Raw genomic sequence first — 19319 nt, 5'->3', positions numbered from 1 at the left:
TCCAACCAGCCCCTGCCCAGGCTGCTATGGCAACATGCACTTTTACATGCATGTTGTAGTCCAGAGCTACGGACAGTGATGGTAGAGGCTCCAATTTCTTTTCATCCCATGGCTGAGCAGGAATCTGTCCCACTCTTACCATCACCATGTGTTGGCAGTATTTACAAGTTGATGCACAGTCTGTTTGACCACATTATGAACACACCTTCCTTGGCCACCAAGCCCTGGAGTGGGACTTGAACCCAGAGTTTCTGGCTTAAAGGCAGGGACACTACCCATTGCACCACAACGGCTTCTTCAGAGGGATGGATAAAAGGCCAGAATTGGAGGAATTCATAGATCATATTCCTGCTGGCAGCCCAGTCACCACCACCTTGGGGAGGGTCCTGAGATGTATGGCTGGAGCCCTCGGCTGTTTTATGCAATAGGGCCCACTTCTTTGAATTTGAGTTTGAGGTATGATTTTCTCGGTCTCAACACCCTCTGCACAGGATAAAACCTGGTTGTCCATCTTCTCCTCCTCCTCCTTCCTGGTTCTTGTGCTGATGCCTCTTCTTCATGACCTTCAGCACTCCTTCTGGGCTCCGTGTATTCATGTTGACTGGCTTCTACTGCCTCTATGTGAGACGGTGCCATGCCCAACCTCATATGTATTTGCGGATGACACAAAAATGGGTAGGGTGGTAAATAGTGAGGAGGATAACCATAAACTGCTGGAGGATATCAACGGACTGGTCAGGTGGGGCAGAGCAGTGGCAAATGGAATTCAACCCGGTAAAGTGTGAGGTAATGCACTTGGGGAGGGCTAACAAGGCCAGGGATTACACTATGAATGGTAGGGCCCTGCAAAGTACTGAAGATCAGTAGGACACTGGTGTGCATTTCCATAGATCCCTGAAGATATCTCCAGGGCAGGTAGATAAGGTGGTTAAGAAGGAAGATGGGATACTTGCCTTTATTTGCTGAGGCACAGAATAGAAGAACAGGGAAGTTATGCTGGAACTGTATAAAATGCTGGTTAGGCCACAACTGGTGTACTGTGTGCAGTTCTGGTCACCACATTATAGGAATGATGTGATTGCACTGGAGAGGGTGCAAAGGAGATTGACCAGGATGCTGCCTGGGCTGGAGGGTCTGAGATATGAGGAAAGATTGGATAGGCTGAAGTTGTTTTTTTTGGAGCAATGTATGTTGAGAGGGGACCTGGTGGAGGTGTATAAGATTATGAGGGGCATAGATCGGGTAGATAGGAAGATACTTTTTCCATTAGTAGAAGGGTCAATAACCAGGGGGCATAGGTTTAAGGTAAGAGGTAGAAGGCTAAGAGGGGAATTGAGGAGAATTTTTTTCACCTGGAGGGTGATGGGAGTCTGGAACTCACTGCCTGAAAGGGTGGCTGAGTCAGAAACTCTCATAACATTTAAACTCTCATAACATTTAAGAAGCATTTAGATATTCACTTGCATTGCCACAGCCTCCTGGGCTGTAGGTCAAGCACAGGAAAATGGGATTAGTGTAGTCAGGTCTTTGTTGACCTGCACAAACACGTTGGGTCTAATGGCCTCCTTCTGTGTCGTAAACGTTTATGAGTCTATGAGTGAGAGGGTGCCACGCCCAAGCACTATGAGAGGGTACCATGCCCATTCTCAGTGAGAGGGTGCCATGCCCTACCCATCTTCTGTGAGTGAGGGTACCATCCCCTTCCCCTGTGAGTGAGGGTACCATCCCCTTCCTCTGTGAGAGAGGGTACCATCCCCTTCCCCTGTGTGAGAGGGTGCCATGCCCTTCTTCTGTGAGAGAGGATACCATCCCCTTCCTCTGTGTGAGAGGGTACCATCCCCTTCCCCTGTGTGAGAGGGTACCATCCCCTTCCCCTGTGTGAGAGGGTGCCATGCCCATCCTCTGTGACAGGGTACCATTCCCTTCCTCTGTGTGAGAGGGTGCAATGCCCTTCCCCTGTGAGAGAGGGTACCATCCCCTTCCCCTGTGTGAGAGGGTGCCATGCCCATCCTCTGTGACAGGGTACCATCCCCTTCCTCTGTGAGAGAGGGTACCATCCCCTTCCTCTGTGTGAGAGGGTACCATCCCCTTCCTCTGTGAGAGAGGGTACCATCCCCTTCCTCTGTGTGAGAGGGTACCATCCCCTTCCTCTGTGTGAGAGGGTACCATCCCCTTCCTCTGTGAGTGAGGGTACCATGCCCATCCTCTGTGTGAGAGGGTACCATCCCCTTCCCCTGTGAGAGAGGGTACCATGCCCATCCTCTGTGTGAGAGGGTACCATCCCCTTCCTCTGTGTGAGAGGGTACCATCCCCTTCCCCTGTGTGAGAGGGTACCATGCCCTTCCTCTGTGTGAGAGGGGGTACCATGCCCTTCCCCTGTGAGAGAGGGTACCATGCCCTTCCTCTGTGTGAGAGGGTGCCATGCCCTTCTTCTGTGTGAGAGGGTACCATCCCCTTCCTCTGTGAGAGAGGGTACCATCCCCTTCCTCTGTGAGAGAGGGTACCATCCCCTTCCCCTGTGTGAGAGGGTACCATCCCCTTCCTCTGTGAGAGAGGGTACCATCCCCTTCCTCTGTGTGAGAGGGTACCATCCCCTTCCTCTGTGAGAGAGGGTACCATCCCCTTCCTCTGTGTGAGAGGGTCCCATCCCCTTCCTCTGTGTGAGAGGGCACCATCCCCTTCCTCTGTGAGTGAGGGTACCATGCCCATCCTCTGTGTGAGAGGGTACCATCCCCTTCCTCTGTGAGAGAGGGTACCATGCCCATCCTCTGTGTGAGAGGGTACCATCCCCTTCCTCTGTGTGAGAGGGTACCATCCCCTTCCCCTGTGTGAGAGGGTACCATGCCCTTCCTCTGTGTGAGAGGGGGTACCATGCCCTTCCCCTGTGAGAGAGGGTACCATGCCCTTCCTCTGTGTGAGAGGGTGCCATGCCCTTCTTCTGTGTGAGAGGGTGCCATGCCCTTCCCCTGTGAGAGGGGGTACCATCCCCTTCCTCTGTGTGAGAGGGTACCATCCCCTTCCCCTGTGTGAGAGGGTACCATCCCCTTCCTCTGTGTGAGAGGGTACCATCCCCTTCCTCTGTGAGAGAGGGTACCATCCCCTTCCTCTGTGAGAGAGGGTACCATCCCCTTCCCCTGTGAGAGGGGGTACCATCCCCTTCCCCTGTGTGAGAGGGTACCATCCCCTTCCTCTGTGAGAGAGGGTACCATCCCCTTCCTCTGTGTGAGAGGGTACCATGCCCTTCCCCTGTGAGAGAGGGTACCATCCCCTTCCTCTATGCTTTCTTGGACAAAATGCTATGCATACTTTTGAAGCATTAATATCTTCCTTGTACCTGGTACAAGATTCAGCAGAAGCAACAGAAATTCTCTGGCAGAGCAGCAGCCCCATCCTCCCATTCCCTTGGGTCACAAGGAGACAGTGGGAGTTAAAGGCACTTTTGGCGCATTAAATGAAAACTTTAACATACCTTTACAGGGGTACTTCACCTCTCCAAGGGGGTACCCTGGCTCTCCAAAGCAAATGCACAGAAAATAGATAAAAGCAAAAAACTGCGGATGCTGGAAATCCAAAACAAAAATAAAAATAAAAATACCTGGAAAAACTCAGCAGGTTTGGCAGCATCTGCGGAGAGGAACACAGTTAACGTTTCGAGTCCGTATGACTCTTCAACAGAACTAAGTAAAAATAGAAAAGAGGTGAAATATAAGCTGATTTAAAGGGGGGGGTGGTGGTTAGAGCTGGATAGAGGGCCAGTGATAGGTGGAGATAACCAAAAGATGTCACAGACAAAAGGACAAAGAGGTGTTGTAGGTGGTGATATTATCTAAGGAATGTGCTAATTAAGAGTAGAAAGCAGGACAAGCAAGGTACAGATAGCCCTAGTGGGGGTGGGGTGGGGGGAAGGGATCGAAATAGGCTAAGAGGTAGAGATAAAACAATGGATGAAAATGCACTTAAAAATAATGGAAATAGGTGGGAAAAGAAAAATCTATATAAATTATTGGAAAAAAAGGGGGGGATCGGAAAGGGGGTGGGGATGGAGGAGAGAGTTCAAGATCTAAAATTGTTGAACTCAATATTTAGTCCGGAAGGCTGTAAGGTGACTAGTCGGAAGATGAGGTGCTGTTCCTCCAGTTTGCGTTGAGCTTCACTGGAACAATGCAGCAGGCCAAGGATGGACATGTGGGCATGAGAGCAGGGCGGTATGTTGAAATAGCAAGCGACAGGGAGGTCTGGGTCATGCTTGCTCACACAGAAAATAGGCCTCCTCTGCCCTGGTCTGCTCTGCGCACTTCAGGATTTACACAGTCTGGTGCAAAAATCAGAGGTCAGTGGAGGGAGCTGGTGATTTAAGTGGTCAGTTGCCCCTGTGAATCACGCATGCAGGAACCCCACCCCAGATACTGCCCCAGTGAATATGGGAAATGTGTTGGATCTGGCCCATTCTTAGCCTCTCCAGACGATGAGCTGCTTTGGAGTGCTGAACGGAAATACAACTGAACTACATAGAATTTACCAGACAAACAAGCCATTAGGCCAACGCTGGTGTTAATATTCCAAATGAGTCTCCTCCTACCTTACTTCATCTAACCCTATCGATGTACCCTTTGATTCATTTCTCCCTCACTTAATTTATTCTTTCATCGGATGTAGGTGTAGCTGGCAAGGCTAGCATTTGCTGCCCATCCCTAAATGCAGTGAGCAGCTTTCTTGAACTGCTGCAGTCCCTCTGGTGCAATGCTGTTCAGGAGGGGGGGTTCCAGGATTTTGATCCAGTGACAGTGAAGGAATGGCAATATAGTTCCAAGTCAGGATGGTGAGTGACTTGGAGGGGAACTTCCAGGTGGTGGTTTTCCCATGCATCTACTGCCCTTGTCCTTCTAGGTGGTAGAGATCGCTGGTTTGGAAGGTGCTGTTGAAGGAGTCTTGGTTAGGTTCTGCAGTGCATCTTATAGATGGTACATACTGCTGCCACTGTGCGTCAGTGGTGGAGGGAGTAAATGTTTAAGTTGGTAGATGGGGCACTAACCAAGTGGACTGCTTTGTCCTTAATGGTGTTGAGCTTCATGAGTGTTGTCCAGGCCAATGGAGAATATTCCATCACATTCCTGACTTATGCGTTGTAGATGGTGGGGAGTCAGGAAATGAGTTACCCCTTGGCGAATTCCCAGCCTCTGACCTGGTCTTGTAGCCACAATATTTATATGGCTGGTGCAGTTCATTTTCTGGTCAATGGTAACTGCAATGCATTCAACAGTTTGCTGTATGTCTTAGTTATCTGATTTATCCCAGAATATACAGAGGTGACTCTAGTTCTAATTCCAAACAGGTTCATTTGCGGTACTTTAAAACATCTCTGAACTTTTGGTATATTGTGTACACACATGTCTCTGCAGGGAGCCGTAGTCTTTTTGGAACTTTCTCAGATTTCTTAATTCTTTAGATCCTTCCACAAGCTTAAGCAATCAAGTATAGTTGCAAGGACCAGAGGAGACAAGAATAACATAATCAAACCCAGATCTACAGGATGTTGATCTTTGGGTGTTCAGGGACGGTAATGCCATCAAATGTCAAGGGGAGATGGTTAGATTCCTTCTTGCCATGTACTTAGCAGAAGTATCTGGGAACTAATTTGACTTACGGGTGAGATATTGGCTCTGTCTTCCCTCACAGGTAGACGTATAAGATCCCGTGGCACTATTTCAAAGAACAGGGCAGAGGAGTTATTTCCAGTGTCCTGGCTGATATTTATCCCTCAATCAATTTAATGAAGACAACAGATCTAGTCATTGCTGTTTGAGGGAGCTTGGTTTGCTCAAATTGGCAGTTGTATTTCCTGTAACAGTAACTACCGTTCAAAAGAGCTTCATTGGCTGTAAAGCGCTTTGGAACGCCCTGAGATTGTGGAAAGCGCTGTATAAAAGCAAGTTAGTTTTGTTAAGTCTTTCAAATATAAACACCGCGTTTTTGAAGACCATTGGATGTTATAGTATATAGTAAATTATCCTTTAAAACTGGCTAACCTTTACATTGATGGCAGGAGCAGTACTTTTATGTAAAGTATCTTAAAGCCACTTAATCCCTCGAGTATTACAACCTGTGTCCATTGCTCATCCCCAAAATGTAGGGAAATTGCTTTTCCTTAATGAAATATTTATCAAACTACCGTTTCCACTGCAGATGTTTTGATTCATGGCCAAATCAATTAGCACATCTGCTCTTTCGCTGCAAAGTCCTTCAAAGACACAGCATGGCTTTTTTTCAGAAGTATTCCGTGCAGCTTTTGAATTTCATAGGACTGAGCCCTTTGAAAGAAGATTAGGGGTTACAAAAAGATCAGACAATCTCTGCTAATCATTACCCTCCCATTCTCCCCTCTCCCAACATCCCCCCCCACCGCCCCACCAACCACCACCTCCCCCCTCCACCCTTGAAGCTGCTGACAATTCATCCCAGGTCTCCACACATTTTCTAGGAGGAGTAAGTGGAGATTGGTCAGAAGCAGGAACCAGTTGGTTTCCCTACAGCTCAGAGACACAACAGCAGTTGTAACACTTTAACTGCAACCCCAGCCTATCATCGGTCAGCTCCACACAGTCCGAGAATTTGATGATGGCATCTTCTGGTCTTAGTGCCACAACAAGTGCCTTTTGGGCAGAAGAGTGATGACACTGTGTATAATCCTAAATGATGCAATTTTATACAGGGTGCTGGAAGACAGAGACATAAGAGTTCACATACAAAGATCATTAAAAGTAGCATGGCAAGTTGATAAAATTGCTCTAAAAAGAAACATACTGGCTTAATAAATAGAGGCACAGAGTACAAAAGCAAGGGAGTTATTCTAAATCTTTACAAAGCACTGGTTAAGCCTCAACTGGAGTATTGTCTCTGTTGTGTGCAATGGTTCAATTGCTCTGTGTTCAATTATGTTTGTCTGGTAACTGATCTATGCTGACAGTGTTTGATTGATTAAGTCTGGGTGTGGACTCAGAGCTAAGTTAACAGACAAAACAGAAAGACCTAGAAATTGGAGTTTAGATAAGCATGAGTACAGACATTTTGTGATTGCAGAGATATTTTAAAACACTTGCAAATAAACCTGTTGTCCACTTAAGCTGGGATTTTCTGGCCCTGTCACGGGTGGGACCCGCCCCAGCCAGAAGTCCATTGACTTGCGGTGGCACCGGGAGATCCTGGCAGGGGGTGGGTGCAGAAAACCCCACCCTTAGAAACTAGTGTCATCTCTGCATTGCTGTGAGGTGTGTGAAATATACAACAGTGTCCAATTCTGGCACCAAACTGTAAAGTGGATATCAAGGCCCTGGAAGGATACAAAGAAGACTTATAGAGATTCTATCAGGGATGAGGAATTTCACTTATGCGGGGAGACTGCAAAAGGTTAGAAGGAGATTTAATAGGAATGTTCAAGGGTTGATTGAGTAGAGAGGGAGAAGCTGTTTCCAGTGGTAGGAAGTTGGGGGGAGGTCGGGGGGGGGGAGGTGGGTGGTCAGGTAGCCAGTGGATACAGCTTTAAAAAATCGGGAGAGGTGAAGAGGATTTTTTTTATGCAGCGAGTTGTTATGTTCTGGAATGTGCTGCCTGAAAGGACGTTGGAAGTGGTTTCAGTGGTAACTTTAAGAAGGAAATAACTCTTGAAAAGAAGAAAAATTACAGGGAATGAATGGGACTATAGAATTATAGAATGAAACTGTACAGATGGAGGCCATTTGGCCCACTATGTCTATGCTGGCTCTTTGGAGGAGCTGTCAGCTAGTTCCAAGCCTCACAGCCCTGCAAACCTTTCTTTTTCAAGTATTTATCCACTTCCTTTTTGAAAGTTACTATTGAATCCGGTTTAGGGATTAGGCTGTATAGCTCTTCTCCAGGCTGGCATAGACATGGAGGGCTGAATGGCCTCCTTCATTTTGTATGTTTCTGTTTCCATGTCTCTGCCTCCACCATCCTTTCAGATTCCAGCTCAAAGCAACTTGATGCTTAAAAAAAAAAACAAATTCACCTCATCCCCTCCCTGGATCTTAGGCCAATCATATGAAACCTGTTTCCTCTGTATCAATCTTCCTGTCAGTGGAAACTGTGTCTCCCTACTTACTCTGTCAAAACTCTCCACAGTTTTGAAGATGCTGTCAAGAGCCTGCAGAGGAACAATGGGCTGAATGGTGTCTTCCACATGATTCTATATTTATGCCATTTTGAGATAAAGATTGTGTTTGTCTGTTCGATAGGATCATCGGATATGGAGTGGGCTCGTTACCCGTATAGGAGGGAACACAGAGCGGGGAATCTGGATTCGGTCCAACCTGGAAGCTAAAGTGATTCCCCTGAAAGATATCGTTTCTCTCTAGCTGATGAACTGAAATCTGGATGGCTGAGAGCATCTGCCAACACACAGAGACAGCTGTGGATACAGGTAACCTACAGTAACTGCTGGCAGCAAAGAAAGACAGCCAAGGGTTTTATAACACTTTTTCTGTTACAGTGGCTGAGAGAAAATTCTGGAAGTTGTCCGACCAGACACGGATGTAATTAACTGTCTGAATATCGGTGAGGTGGTGAGGTGAGGAGGTAGGTGAGACACATTCAACGGGTTAAGCTGCATTGTTGGCACTTCACTGCTCCGTTCCTTCACTGTCACTTGGTCAAAATCCTTCCAAACCTGCAGCCTCTACCACCTAGAAGGACAAGGGCAGCAGATAGATGGGAACACCACCACCTGGAAGTTCCCCTCCAACACACTCACCATCCTGACTTGGAAATATATCGCTGTTCCTTCACTGTCGTTGAGTCAAAATCCTGAAACTCCCTCCCTAACAGCACTGTGGGTGTACCTACACCACATGGACTGCAGCGGTTCAAGAAGGCAGCTCACCACCACCTTCTCAAGGGCAATTAGGGATGGGCAATAAATGCTGACCCAGCCAGCAACACCCACATCCCGTGAACAAATACATTTTTAAAAACCGGACAGGCACTTTTAACAAATGACGTGCTGCTTCTGGGCCCCTTTTCAATTTTGAATTTCACTCATACTGATGCCAGGAAAATCCATTTAAAGAAAGAGAATATTCGCAGCAGGTCCCGCTGAGGGGAATTTTTAAAAAGTAACGCTGCTCAAGTCGCACAAATTGTCACAATTTGAAAAGAACTTGCCAAGTACAGTTCCAGGAAAGACGTTGTACATGGGATCTATGACTTGGGACGGAGGTCAATATTATAGGGCGAGATGTATTCAAGCAAAGGGATCACTGTACAATCATGAAAAAGTTGAGGAGTTTTGGATCGATTATTCTTGCATGTCAAGGCTGCCAATCCGGCTGGAGTCTCCAGAATATAAGATTAACCTCTGTGTATTAACACAAGCGACAATCAGCAGAAGAATTACCAGGGCATTAAACAAAAATAGTGTGCTTTTGTTTTCACTTTCTTTGACCGTTTTTGTTTATGTGTTATAAGATTACAGGACAAAGGGATAATGGCTGTTTGACTGACAATGAAGAAGCATCCAGATGAGTTATGAAAAAGTTTCCGGCTTTCCAATTGGTACATGAAGGCATGACATCATCAGGATGTTCATATCAGGTGTCCAATTGCACCTGTGGGCGGGGTGGGGTGGTGGTTAGGGGGGTTGGTGGCAGTGGAAGGTGGGACATTGTCATAAAACCTCCAGGAACGTGTCCAAATCAGCGTTGGCAAATCTACTGTGCGCCTATAATGAACTTACACACAAACAGCCACGATTTTTTGGGCTGTGCCTTTCCTTCCCTCCTCACCGCCCATCATCTACAAGGCACAAGTCAGGAGTATGATGGAATACTCTTCACTTGCCTGGATGAGTTCAGTTTCAACAACATTCAAGTGGCTTGACACCATTGAGGAGAAAGCAGCCCGTTTGATCAGCACCTCATCCACCACTTTAAATATTCACTCCCTGGTGCACCACAGGTGTGTAGCAGCAGCAGTGTGTACCATCCACAAGATGAACTGCAGTAAATCACCAAACTTGCTTTGACAGCACCTTCCAAATTGGTAACCTCTACTACCTAGAAGCACAAGAGCAGCAGACACATGGGAATATCTTCTCTTGCAAGTTCCTCTCCAAGCCACACACTATCCTGAATTGAAAATATGTCTCTGGCCCTTCACTGTAACTGGGTCAATATCCTGGAACTCCCTTCCTAACAGCACTGTGGGTGGGACTGCAGCAGTTCAAAAAGGTGGCTGACCACCCCTTTCTCAAAGGCAACTAGGGATTGCAATAAATGCTGGCCTTGCCAGCGATGTTCACATGTCATGAACGAAAAAAAGGGTAGGGGCTTTTATAAGCATATAAAAGAACAGTTTCTTTATAGAGAGGGAGGATGGAATGCTGTTTCAGGCAAAGACCATGGTTTCTTTTAAACGTAAATTTGATCAATGTTTGAGGCAGATAGTAATTAGACAGAAGATCACTTAAAGTGCACTTTGGTTGTGTTGTTTGAGTTTGGTCAGGATATTGAAACACCTCCTTGAGTAGCCTAAGGAAGCCTTGGAAAACCACCTGAGCCACTGAAAGAAGCAGTTTAATACTTCACCTGTAGAGTAGTACATCTGGCACTGCAATCTTGCCTTGGCACTGAAACTCTGGAGCTGGAGCACCAATGACATTAATTCAATGTAAATAGGTTTAATAATGCGTCATGTGAGAGGGACTAAGACGTCACAATAGATTTTTGTAAAATGTGTATGGAAACCCTCATTGATATTTCCAGAGTTTTTAAAACAGAACAAAGACCTTTAAAATGGCTGAAATCTTGTGTGTCTGTGACACTCAACAAAAGAAGCCACTTGGCAGTTTTAGCAAAACTCACATCTCGTTGTCTCTGAGGAGCCACTAAGGACCCCCTATGGGTTGTACAGCCCAACTTCAAAGAAAGCCATACAAAGGCCATCTGCATTTCATAACCTAGGCTGGCCAGAAGGAGATGGATCATCTGCTAAGACAAAGGCCCTGCAACCTTCCTTTCGGTTGTTAATAGCGGAGACATTTAACAGTCATTGGAATGCTGACGATGGATACAAATCCTTTGACAAAGATGGTGGAGAGGTGGGAATCAGGTGACATGGGCTTGTGGAACGAGTAATACTGCCTTGCTGATCTGAAAAGCCCAGTCTACCATTTACCACCTGACTAGCAGCCTCACAGAAAAGGAGCTGTGCCCAGGTTGAACATCTGGCCCCCATCTGCACTGTTTCAGTTGAAAGTCCTGTGCCATTGCTTACAAGACCGAATCATGTCTGCATGCTTATCTCATCGTGTGAAGTCAACGCCACTGGAAAAGGGAATTCTACAACATCTGTTTTCAGCCTGTCGACCTCCATGAAGGAATACCTTATTGGACTTTGATTCTGGACTTTGGAACCCACGTGAAACAATATTTATTCTCCCTGTGGTGTCTCATACAGTAAAACCTTTTTTTCTCTATCCTCTTTGCTGTCTGTGTGGGGGTGATGTTGCGACCCTCGTTTCGTGCCCTGAACGTGTACAATAAACTAACCTTTTTTTTAGTTTATATTATCTTGAGTTTGCTGTGGGGTTATTAATAGAAAATTGGATCACACCAAAACCTAGGTGTTCGGAAACACGCCACCACCTTTTAAAGAGAGGAACAAATCAAAACACCCTTCTGTTTATGGACGGGTTGTGAGAGAAGAAATTAGTGCTGGTTAAATTAACGGCCCTCCTGTCCATAACACATGCATAAGCATGATTCCTGTGTAACACTTTATCAATCATTTAATGAAATCTCAAACAAAACTGTCTTTAAGCAACTTGTCCTTCTCCCCCACAAAGCCCAAAAAATTCCTCTCAGAATTTACATCAACAAATTTCAGGAGTATGACAATTGTTTATTTTTAATAGTTTCTCTGAGATTTCCAAGCCTGGTTCTAGCCTGAGAAAGTGTACTTACACAGAGATACACTGCCCGAGATCTATGTTTAAAGTTTTGGCTTTTAAATTTTCATGAGATCCACACATAGTTTCAACACAACAAATAGCATCAATCACCATTTTGTGATATGAATACTAAAGGGAGCTTGCTATGGGTCTGATGTGCCTGCCATCCAGATTGCACAGTTCTGTGAGGCCTGGCTATTAAAATCAAGAAAGAGAGGCAAGGGCCTTACACTTCTTCCTCAGAGCTGCTATGTGTGGGCCTCCCTTCAGCTGAGTGCTGCTTATATTACACCATGCATTTACTCCTTTTGTATTACTCCAGATATGTTACTCCAGGTGTATTACTCCAGACATATTACTCCAGATATGTTACTCCAGGTGTATTACTCCAGACATATTACTCCAGGCGTATTACTCCAGGCGTATTACTCCAGGCGTATTACTCCAGGCGTATTACTCCAGGCGTATTACTCCAGGCGTATTACTCCAGGCGTATTTCTCCAGGCGTATTTCTCCAGGTGTATTTCTCCAGGTGTATTTCTCCAGGTGTATTTCTCCAGGTGTATTTCTCCAGGTGTATTTCTCCAGATATATTACCCCAGAAGCATTACTCCAGAAGCATTACTCCAGAAGCATTACTCCAGAAGCATTACTCCAGAAGTATTACTCCAGAAGTATTACTCCAGAAGTATTACTCCAGAAGTATTACTCCAGAAGTATTACTCCAGAAGTATTACTCCTGTTATGATTGCAGCTGATGTTACTACTCGACAAGCCCAATCACAAGGTGAAACCAGGCTTGATAAATCCTAACTTTTCTTTTTTGTTTCGAAACATGGAGGGCGGCTACTGAACAGAGTCACAGGAGTCAGCTGATGATCTTTTAACAAAAGAATAAAACATTTATTAAACAACTATACCTTTACAGATATATACAGATTTGTAAGGATGACACAAGTTACAAAAGCTATCTTATACTCTCATGTTCCAAGTATGTACCCAGTCCATGTAAACTAATAGGCGACCTGTGGTCAGGCACACCACACTCTGAAACCAAGTGACAGATGCCACCCCAAGTAGATGCTATAGATCGTTCCTCAACTCCCCCCAGGCGCTTACCACAGCGTGAGCCAACCGGTCTCACTGAACTCCATCTTTCACATGAGGGTTTTGAATCTCCACTCTCGAAGAACCCGCATGTTATAGAGTGGCAGATGATGTGTTTCAGGCATACCAAATCCACTAGGGAAACTTGGGCGCACTATCACAACCATTTTGCAATTTGTATTTATTATGTGATGCGTGCTCTGAATTCAGAAGTAATAAGTCCACCAAGACCTTTAAAGATTTTTAAAATTAAATTAAAACATTTATTAACAAAATAAAAGATTTCAAGCACATACATAAGACTAAAAATTACTTACAACTATAATAACTCCTAAAATTCTTAATTAATCTGGCTTCCACTTATGCCCCCTTTAAGTCAATGTTCCAAAAATAGATTTTACATTTTAAACTGATCCAGCAAAATAACCACAATACCCTGGACCTCCAAATGAATTTTCTCCAGCTTCTGTTTCGGTAGAGAGCAGACTTATGCACAAATACTGGAGGCTTCATTAAGGCTATTTTGCACATTTCTGTTAGATATTACTTCTTCTAATGAATATCCCATCATTCTCCTTTATGTATGTTTCTCTCTTTTTAATATGTAAATTCTATTGTTTCATATGTCTTTGAAACTGTATCTTCCTCACAATATAAAATATAAACTATCACCCACCTCCAGTATTTTCCCTCCACCTGGACCCCTCCCTCTGGCCTCTTACCTGCTCGTGATCTTTTCAATGAGAACTGTCGGTGTGACATCGGCCATCTCAATTTCTCTGCTTCTCTCACCCACTCTAACCTGTCTCCTTCTGAACCTGCTGCACTTCACTCTCTTAGGTACAACCCTGACTTTGTTATTGAACCTGCTGACAAGGGTGGTGCTGTTGTTGCCTTGCATATGACCTCTATTTTGCAGAGGCTGAGCGCCAACTCTCAGACACTTCTCCCTACCTCCCCCTGGACCATGACCCCATCACCGACATCAAGCCATTGTTTCCAGGACTGTCACTGATTTCACTTACTCTGGAGATCTTCCCTCCACAGCTTCCAATCTCATAGTCTCCCAACCTCGGACAGCCCGCTTCTATCTCTTTCCCAAAATCCACAAACAGGACTGCCCCGCTAGACCAATTGTGTCAGCCTGTTCCTGCCACGCTGAGCTCATTTCTTCCTATCTTGACTCTGTTCTCTCTCCTCTTGTCCAGTCTCTTCCCACCTACATCCGTGATTCCTCTGATGTCCTATGTCATATCAACAACTTCTAGTTCCCTGGCCCTAACCGCCTCCTCTTCACCATGGACGTCCAATCCCTCTACACCTCCATCCCCCACCGGGATGGTCTGAGGACTCTCCACTTCTTCCTTGAACAGAGGCCTGAACAATCCCCATACACCACCACTCTCCTCCATCTGCCTGAACTAGTTCTCTCCCTGAATAATTTCTCCTTTAACTTGTCTCGCTTCCCCCAAATAAAAGGTGTGGCTATGGGTACCCGCATGGGCCCCAGTTATGCCTGTCTCTTTATGGGTCATGTGGAACATTCCTTGTTCCAGTCCTACTCAGACTCCTACAGATCTTTTCTCAGTACATTGCTGACTGTTTCGGTGCTGCTTCATGCTCTCGCCTGGACCTGGAAAAATTGATCAATTTTGCTTCCAATTTCCACCCCTCTATCACCTTCACATGGTCCATCACTGACACTTCCCTTCCCTTCCTTGACCTCTCTATCTCCATTTCTGGTGACAGACTGTCCACCAATATTCATTACAAGCCCTTCGACTCCCACAGCTACCTCGACTACAGCTCCTCACACCCCGTTTCCTGTAAGGACTCCATCCCATTCTCTCAGTTCCTTCGCCTCCATTGCATCTGTTCTGATGATGCCACTTTCCAAAACGGCGCTCCTGACATGTCTTCCTTCTCCCTTAACCGAGGTTTTCCACCCACTGTGGTTGACAGGGCCTCAACCGTGTCTGGCCCATCTCCCGCGCATCCGCCCTCACACCTTCCTCTCCCTCCCAGAACCATGATAGGGTCCCCCTTGTCCTCACTTATCACCCCACCAGCCTCCGCATTCAAAGGATCATCCTCCGCCATTTCCGCCAACTCCAGCATGATGCCACCACCAAACACATCTTCCCCTCAACCCCCCACTGTCAGCATTTCGTAGGGACCATTCCCTCCGGGACACCCTGCTCCACTCCTCCATCACCCCCAATACCTCATCCCCTTCACTTGGCACCTTCCCATGCAATCGCAGAAGGTGCAACACCTGCCCCTTTACTTCCCCTGTCCTCACCATCCAAGGGCCCATACACTCGTTTCAGGTGAAGCAGCACTTCAAATGCACCTCCTTCAATTTAGTCTACTGCATTCACTGCTCCCAATGCGATTTCCTCTACTTTGGGGAGACCAAACGCAGGCTGGGTGACCAGTTCACCTTCGGTCTGTCCGCAAGCATGACCCAGACCTCCCTGTCGCTTGCCATTTCAACACTCCACCCTGCTCTCATGCCCACATGTCCGTCCTTGGCCTGCTGCATTGTTCCAGTGAAGCTCAACGCAAACTGGAGGAACAGCACCTCATCTTCCGATTAAGCACTTATCAGCCTTCCAGACTGAATACTGAGTTCAACAACTTCAGACCATGAACCCTCTCCTCTATCTACACCCCTATTTTGTCCCTTTTTTTCAAAATTCATTTTTATTTTTGTCCACTTATTTTTACTTTTATTCATTTTTATTTTCAGTCAGTTTTTCATTTTTTATCCCTCTTCTTTATCCTCCCCTTTTTATCCCATTTATGATCCTTTTTTCACCCATTAACATCCCCTCCTGCACCCCAACCCCACAAGGGCCATCTCTTACTTGCTCATGTTGTTCTTTCCAGAGTGCTTACCCTTGTCCTATTATCATATTATGCTTTCTTACCTTAATGCCACTGTCAGCAACGTTTTTAGCCCTCACTGTTACCATTATCACTCCCTTTGTCCTTTTGTTCGTGACATCTTTGCCAATCTCTCCTTTACCCCCACCTATTGCTGGCCTTCTATCCAGCTTCACCTGCTCCACTCCCCTTAAACACCATAAAGTTCAATACATTTTTCTATAGCTCTGAAGAAGGGTCATATAGACTCAAAACATCAACTCTGTCTGTCTCTCCACAGATGCTGTCAGAACTGCTGAGTTTTTCCAGCATTTTCTGGTTTTGCTTCAGATTTCCAGCATCTGCAGTATCTTGCTTTCGTAAAAACTTTCATGTTGCTACAATTTATTGTCAGTAAGCTTTGGGAAAAATAAACACATTCTTTAGCCATGCTTATCTGGCTAGCTACAAACAGATTAAAATCCCTTTGAAATCCAAATCTCCCTTCATTTATCTAAAAAATACAAATTCCCTTCACACCTTACATGCTAAGTCAGCATCCATGTTTACTCATTAACATGTCAAGCACCTAGCTTCTTTTGATGAGTTAAGTTTGCAGTCTACTTGACTCCAAATGTAATTAAATCAGACACAGATAGACCCAACAATACTTACTCCCATAAACCTACTTCACAATAAGCTAGAAAAATATTATGAAAATTATTATAATTTCATGACCCCGCTTTGGAATCTTCTCCCAACGATGCTTTCTCTGGACGCCTTCCACAAGAGTCCACCTCCAAGGTCTCGAACTTTTCTTCCAATGTTCCTCTCCCCTGGATCACCATGTGCATTCAAGTTTTGCCTGCCATGCACTCTCTCAGATGCTCAGCCATGCCAATAGAACAAGACTGCTTCACATGCCCATAGTAAGGAGTAACTAACTTTTGGCTGTCTCCTTGGGGCTTCTGGCTTCTCACAAGCCTATTTTGCCATGAGTCTATCTCCTGCAGATTTCTGTCTCTAAACTTGGTGCCTTCCTCTCTGCTCCTTGCTTTCATTTCCACTGAATAGGGTCTTGTTCCAGATTCCTGCCCTGGTCCTTTGACTTAACTTAAAGAGATTCTTGGGGCCTTTTCTTTTTTTCCTTTAGGACCTGCTCCCTGCAGTTCCCTCTCCCAGTAGACTGCTGACAACTTGGTATCTCCCTTGAGATCCAGAACTCACATGACATTCACTGTTACTTTAACTGTAGAGCAATTAATCTAAAACTCTTGGACTTATTTTCCTCAGCAATCTGCTGGTATGTCCAGCGAGAGAGAGACTTAAACTGCTTTCTTCACCTTAGAGCATAGTCACCAAATGAACTCAAGCTGCTTTCAGTTTCTCTGTATCTGTGGGTCCCTCTCTCTCACCCCTGTTGCTCGGCAACAGCAGAGTTTTTTCCTACCTTGCATTCATTTTAACCTCCCTTCAAGAGTCATAAAACCTCATTAAAATGCAGGCATCTTTTACAGTGAAACTAAAACTTAATTTCCTCCCGTTCTTAGCACACAAATATAGAAATGCAAATTAAACTTAAAGTTAAAGTTAAAACTCATTCCTAACATCCAAATATACAAATATATCTTACTTAAAACTATCGCTAGCTCCTAACACTCTTTATATATTTCTCCAGGTGTTTAACCCAGATGTATTACTCCATATGTATTATTCCAGACATATGAATCCAGATGTGTTCTAGGTGTATTAATCCAGACATAATACTTTAGGTGTATTAATCCAGGTGTATTACTCCAGGCATGTTATGCCTTTTTTATTTTTTCAAGAGTTATTAAATAGTTTAATAGTAGTAGAAAATTAAGAACAGTGCAGCTTTTGTGCAAGTGCTATTTAATGCTTTCATTCTAGGCAAAAGGAAAGTTGTTATAACAGTGAGACAAAAATCAAGGGAAATAAAAAGAAAGGACAACATTAAAAATAGCCTAAAGGGTGTAGATAGGTCCCTCGTGTTTGAGAGACAGGGTGGTCCTTGTCATGGGCTGCTCTCTCTGATCACTGCGCATCCCAGCAGCCTCACTGCTACGCGGTCAAAGTAAGCAGCGTCAGCCTCCCATCCACGTCTCCCTGGCCATTCCTGGTGACCTTTCCCTTCAACACCCTTCACTTCTCAACTTTCAGATTCCTCGTCACGCCTCATTAACAAAATGTCATCTGTTAACAAGGTGATTGGCAGGGTTGGGGAGGAGGTTGTCCTCCGAGGCCAAGCTCACTCATCAACAGGGCCTTCGTCAGGCTTCCCTGGCAAAGAACAATCAGCGCTGCGAGGCTCCTCTGTTCCGACGCCATGCACTCACTCCTAGTTTGGCTCCCTTTCCTCCCCCTGCCCACCTCCTTCCCCCCTCCTACCCTGTCCCTCACAATTCCCTGATTTTCCTGACCTCCTGAAAGGCAAGAGGGACACTTGCACTCCATCAGAAAAGCTCCACATATAAGCACACAAACTAACAACTCCATGGCTTCTATAATACAAGTACATGAAGGACATATATTCACTTGAATGTTACCAGGACAAAAAGAGTTAAATTATGAGAACGGGTTACATAGACAACACGCTTAGTCATAGCCCCTGACGTATAGAAGATTAAGGGGGCTTAAGGTGATTAAAATGTATGATATGGTAGACTGACAGAGGCTATTTCCTCTGTTGGGGATGACTCCAGAACTATTAGGGGGCACAATCTTAAAATAAGAGCCAGGCCTTTCAGAGGTAATGGCGGCATTTCAAAATTGTAGTGAAAATCCGGAACTCCTGTCACCAAAACACTAGAGGGGCTGTGGAAAATTTCAAAACTGAGATTGATCGATTTTTGTTGGGTAAACATGGGTAGATGGAGTTAAGGTACAGATCTGCCAGACCTAATTTAGTTTGGGGGAACAGGCTCAAGAGGCTGATTAACCCTTTCCTGTTCCCCTAACTGGAATGAAACCCTACACTCCGTGACCTTCAATGGGAGTGAAAATTGAAAGAGGCGTTCAATGGGGGTGGCGGGGCTGTTATTGAGCATTTTGCACCTTTGATCAGGCAGACACTGCGGAGAGCTACTGAGAGGGTGCTGTACGATTCTGCACAAATCCACATGGGAAATACACCGGTGGCACATCCTGGATCAAGGATTGGAAAGGGGAATCACTACAGCAAAGGAGGGGGAAAAATGGAAAAAACTTGTTCTATAAAATATGGAATGGATAGACGGGAATTGACAGAAACATGTACCTAGTGCCCTCCAACAATGACAAAACATGAGGTATTCATCCACACAAACCACAAAGACCAATCGTTTCCAAAACAGTTTATCAACAATCTTTCTTCTGAAAGACAATC

The sequence above is a fragment of the Carcharodon carcharias genome, chromosome 7 (assembly GCF_017639515.1).
Source record: "Carcharodon carcharias isolate sCarCar2 chromosome 7, sCarCar2.pri, whole genome shotgun sequence".
Classification (NCBI taxonomy): Eukaryota; Metazoa; Chordata; class Chondrichthyes; order Lamniformes; family Lamnidae; genus Carcharodon; species Carcharodon carcharias.
Note: the sequence above shows the minus strand (reverse complement) of the source record.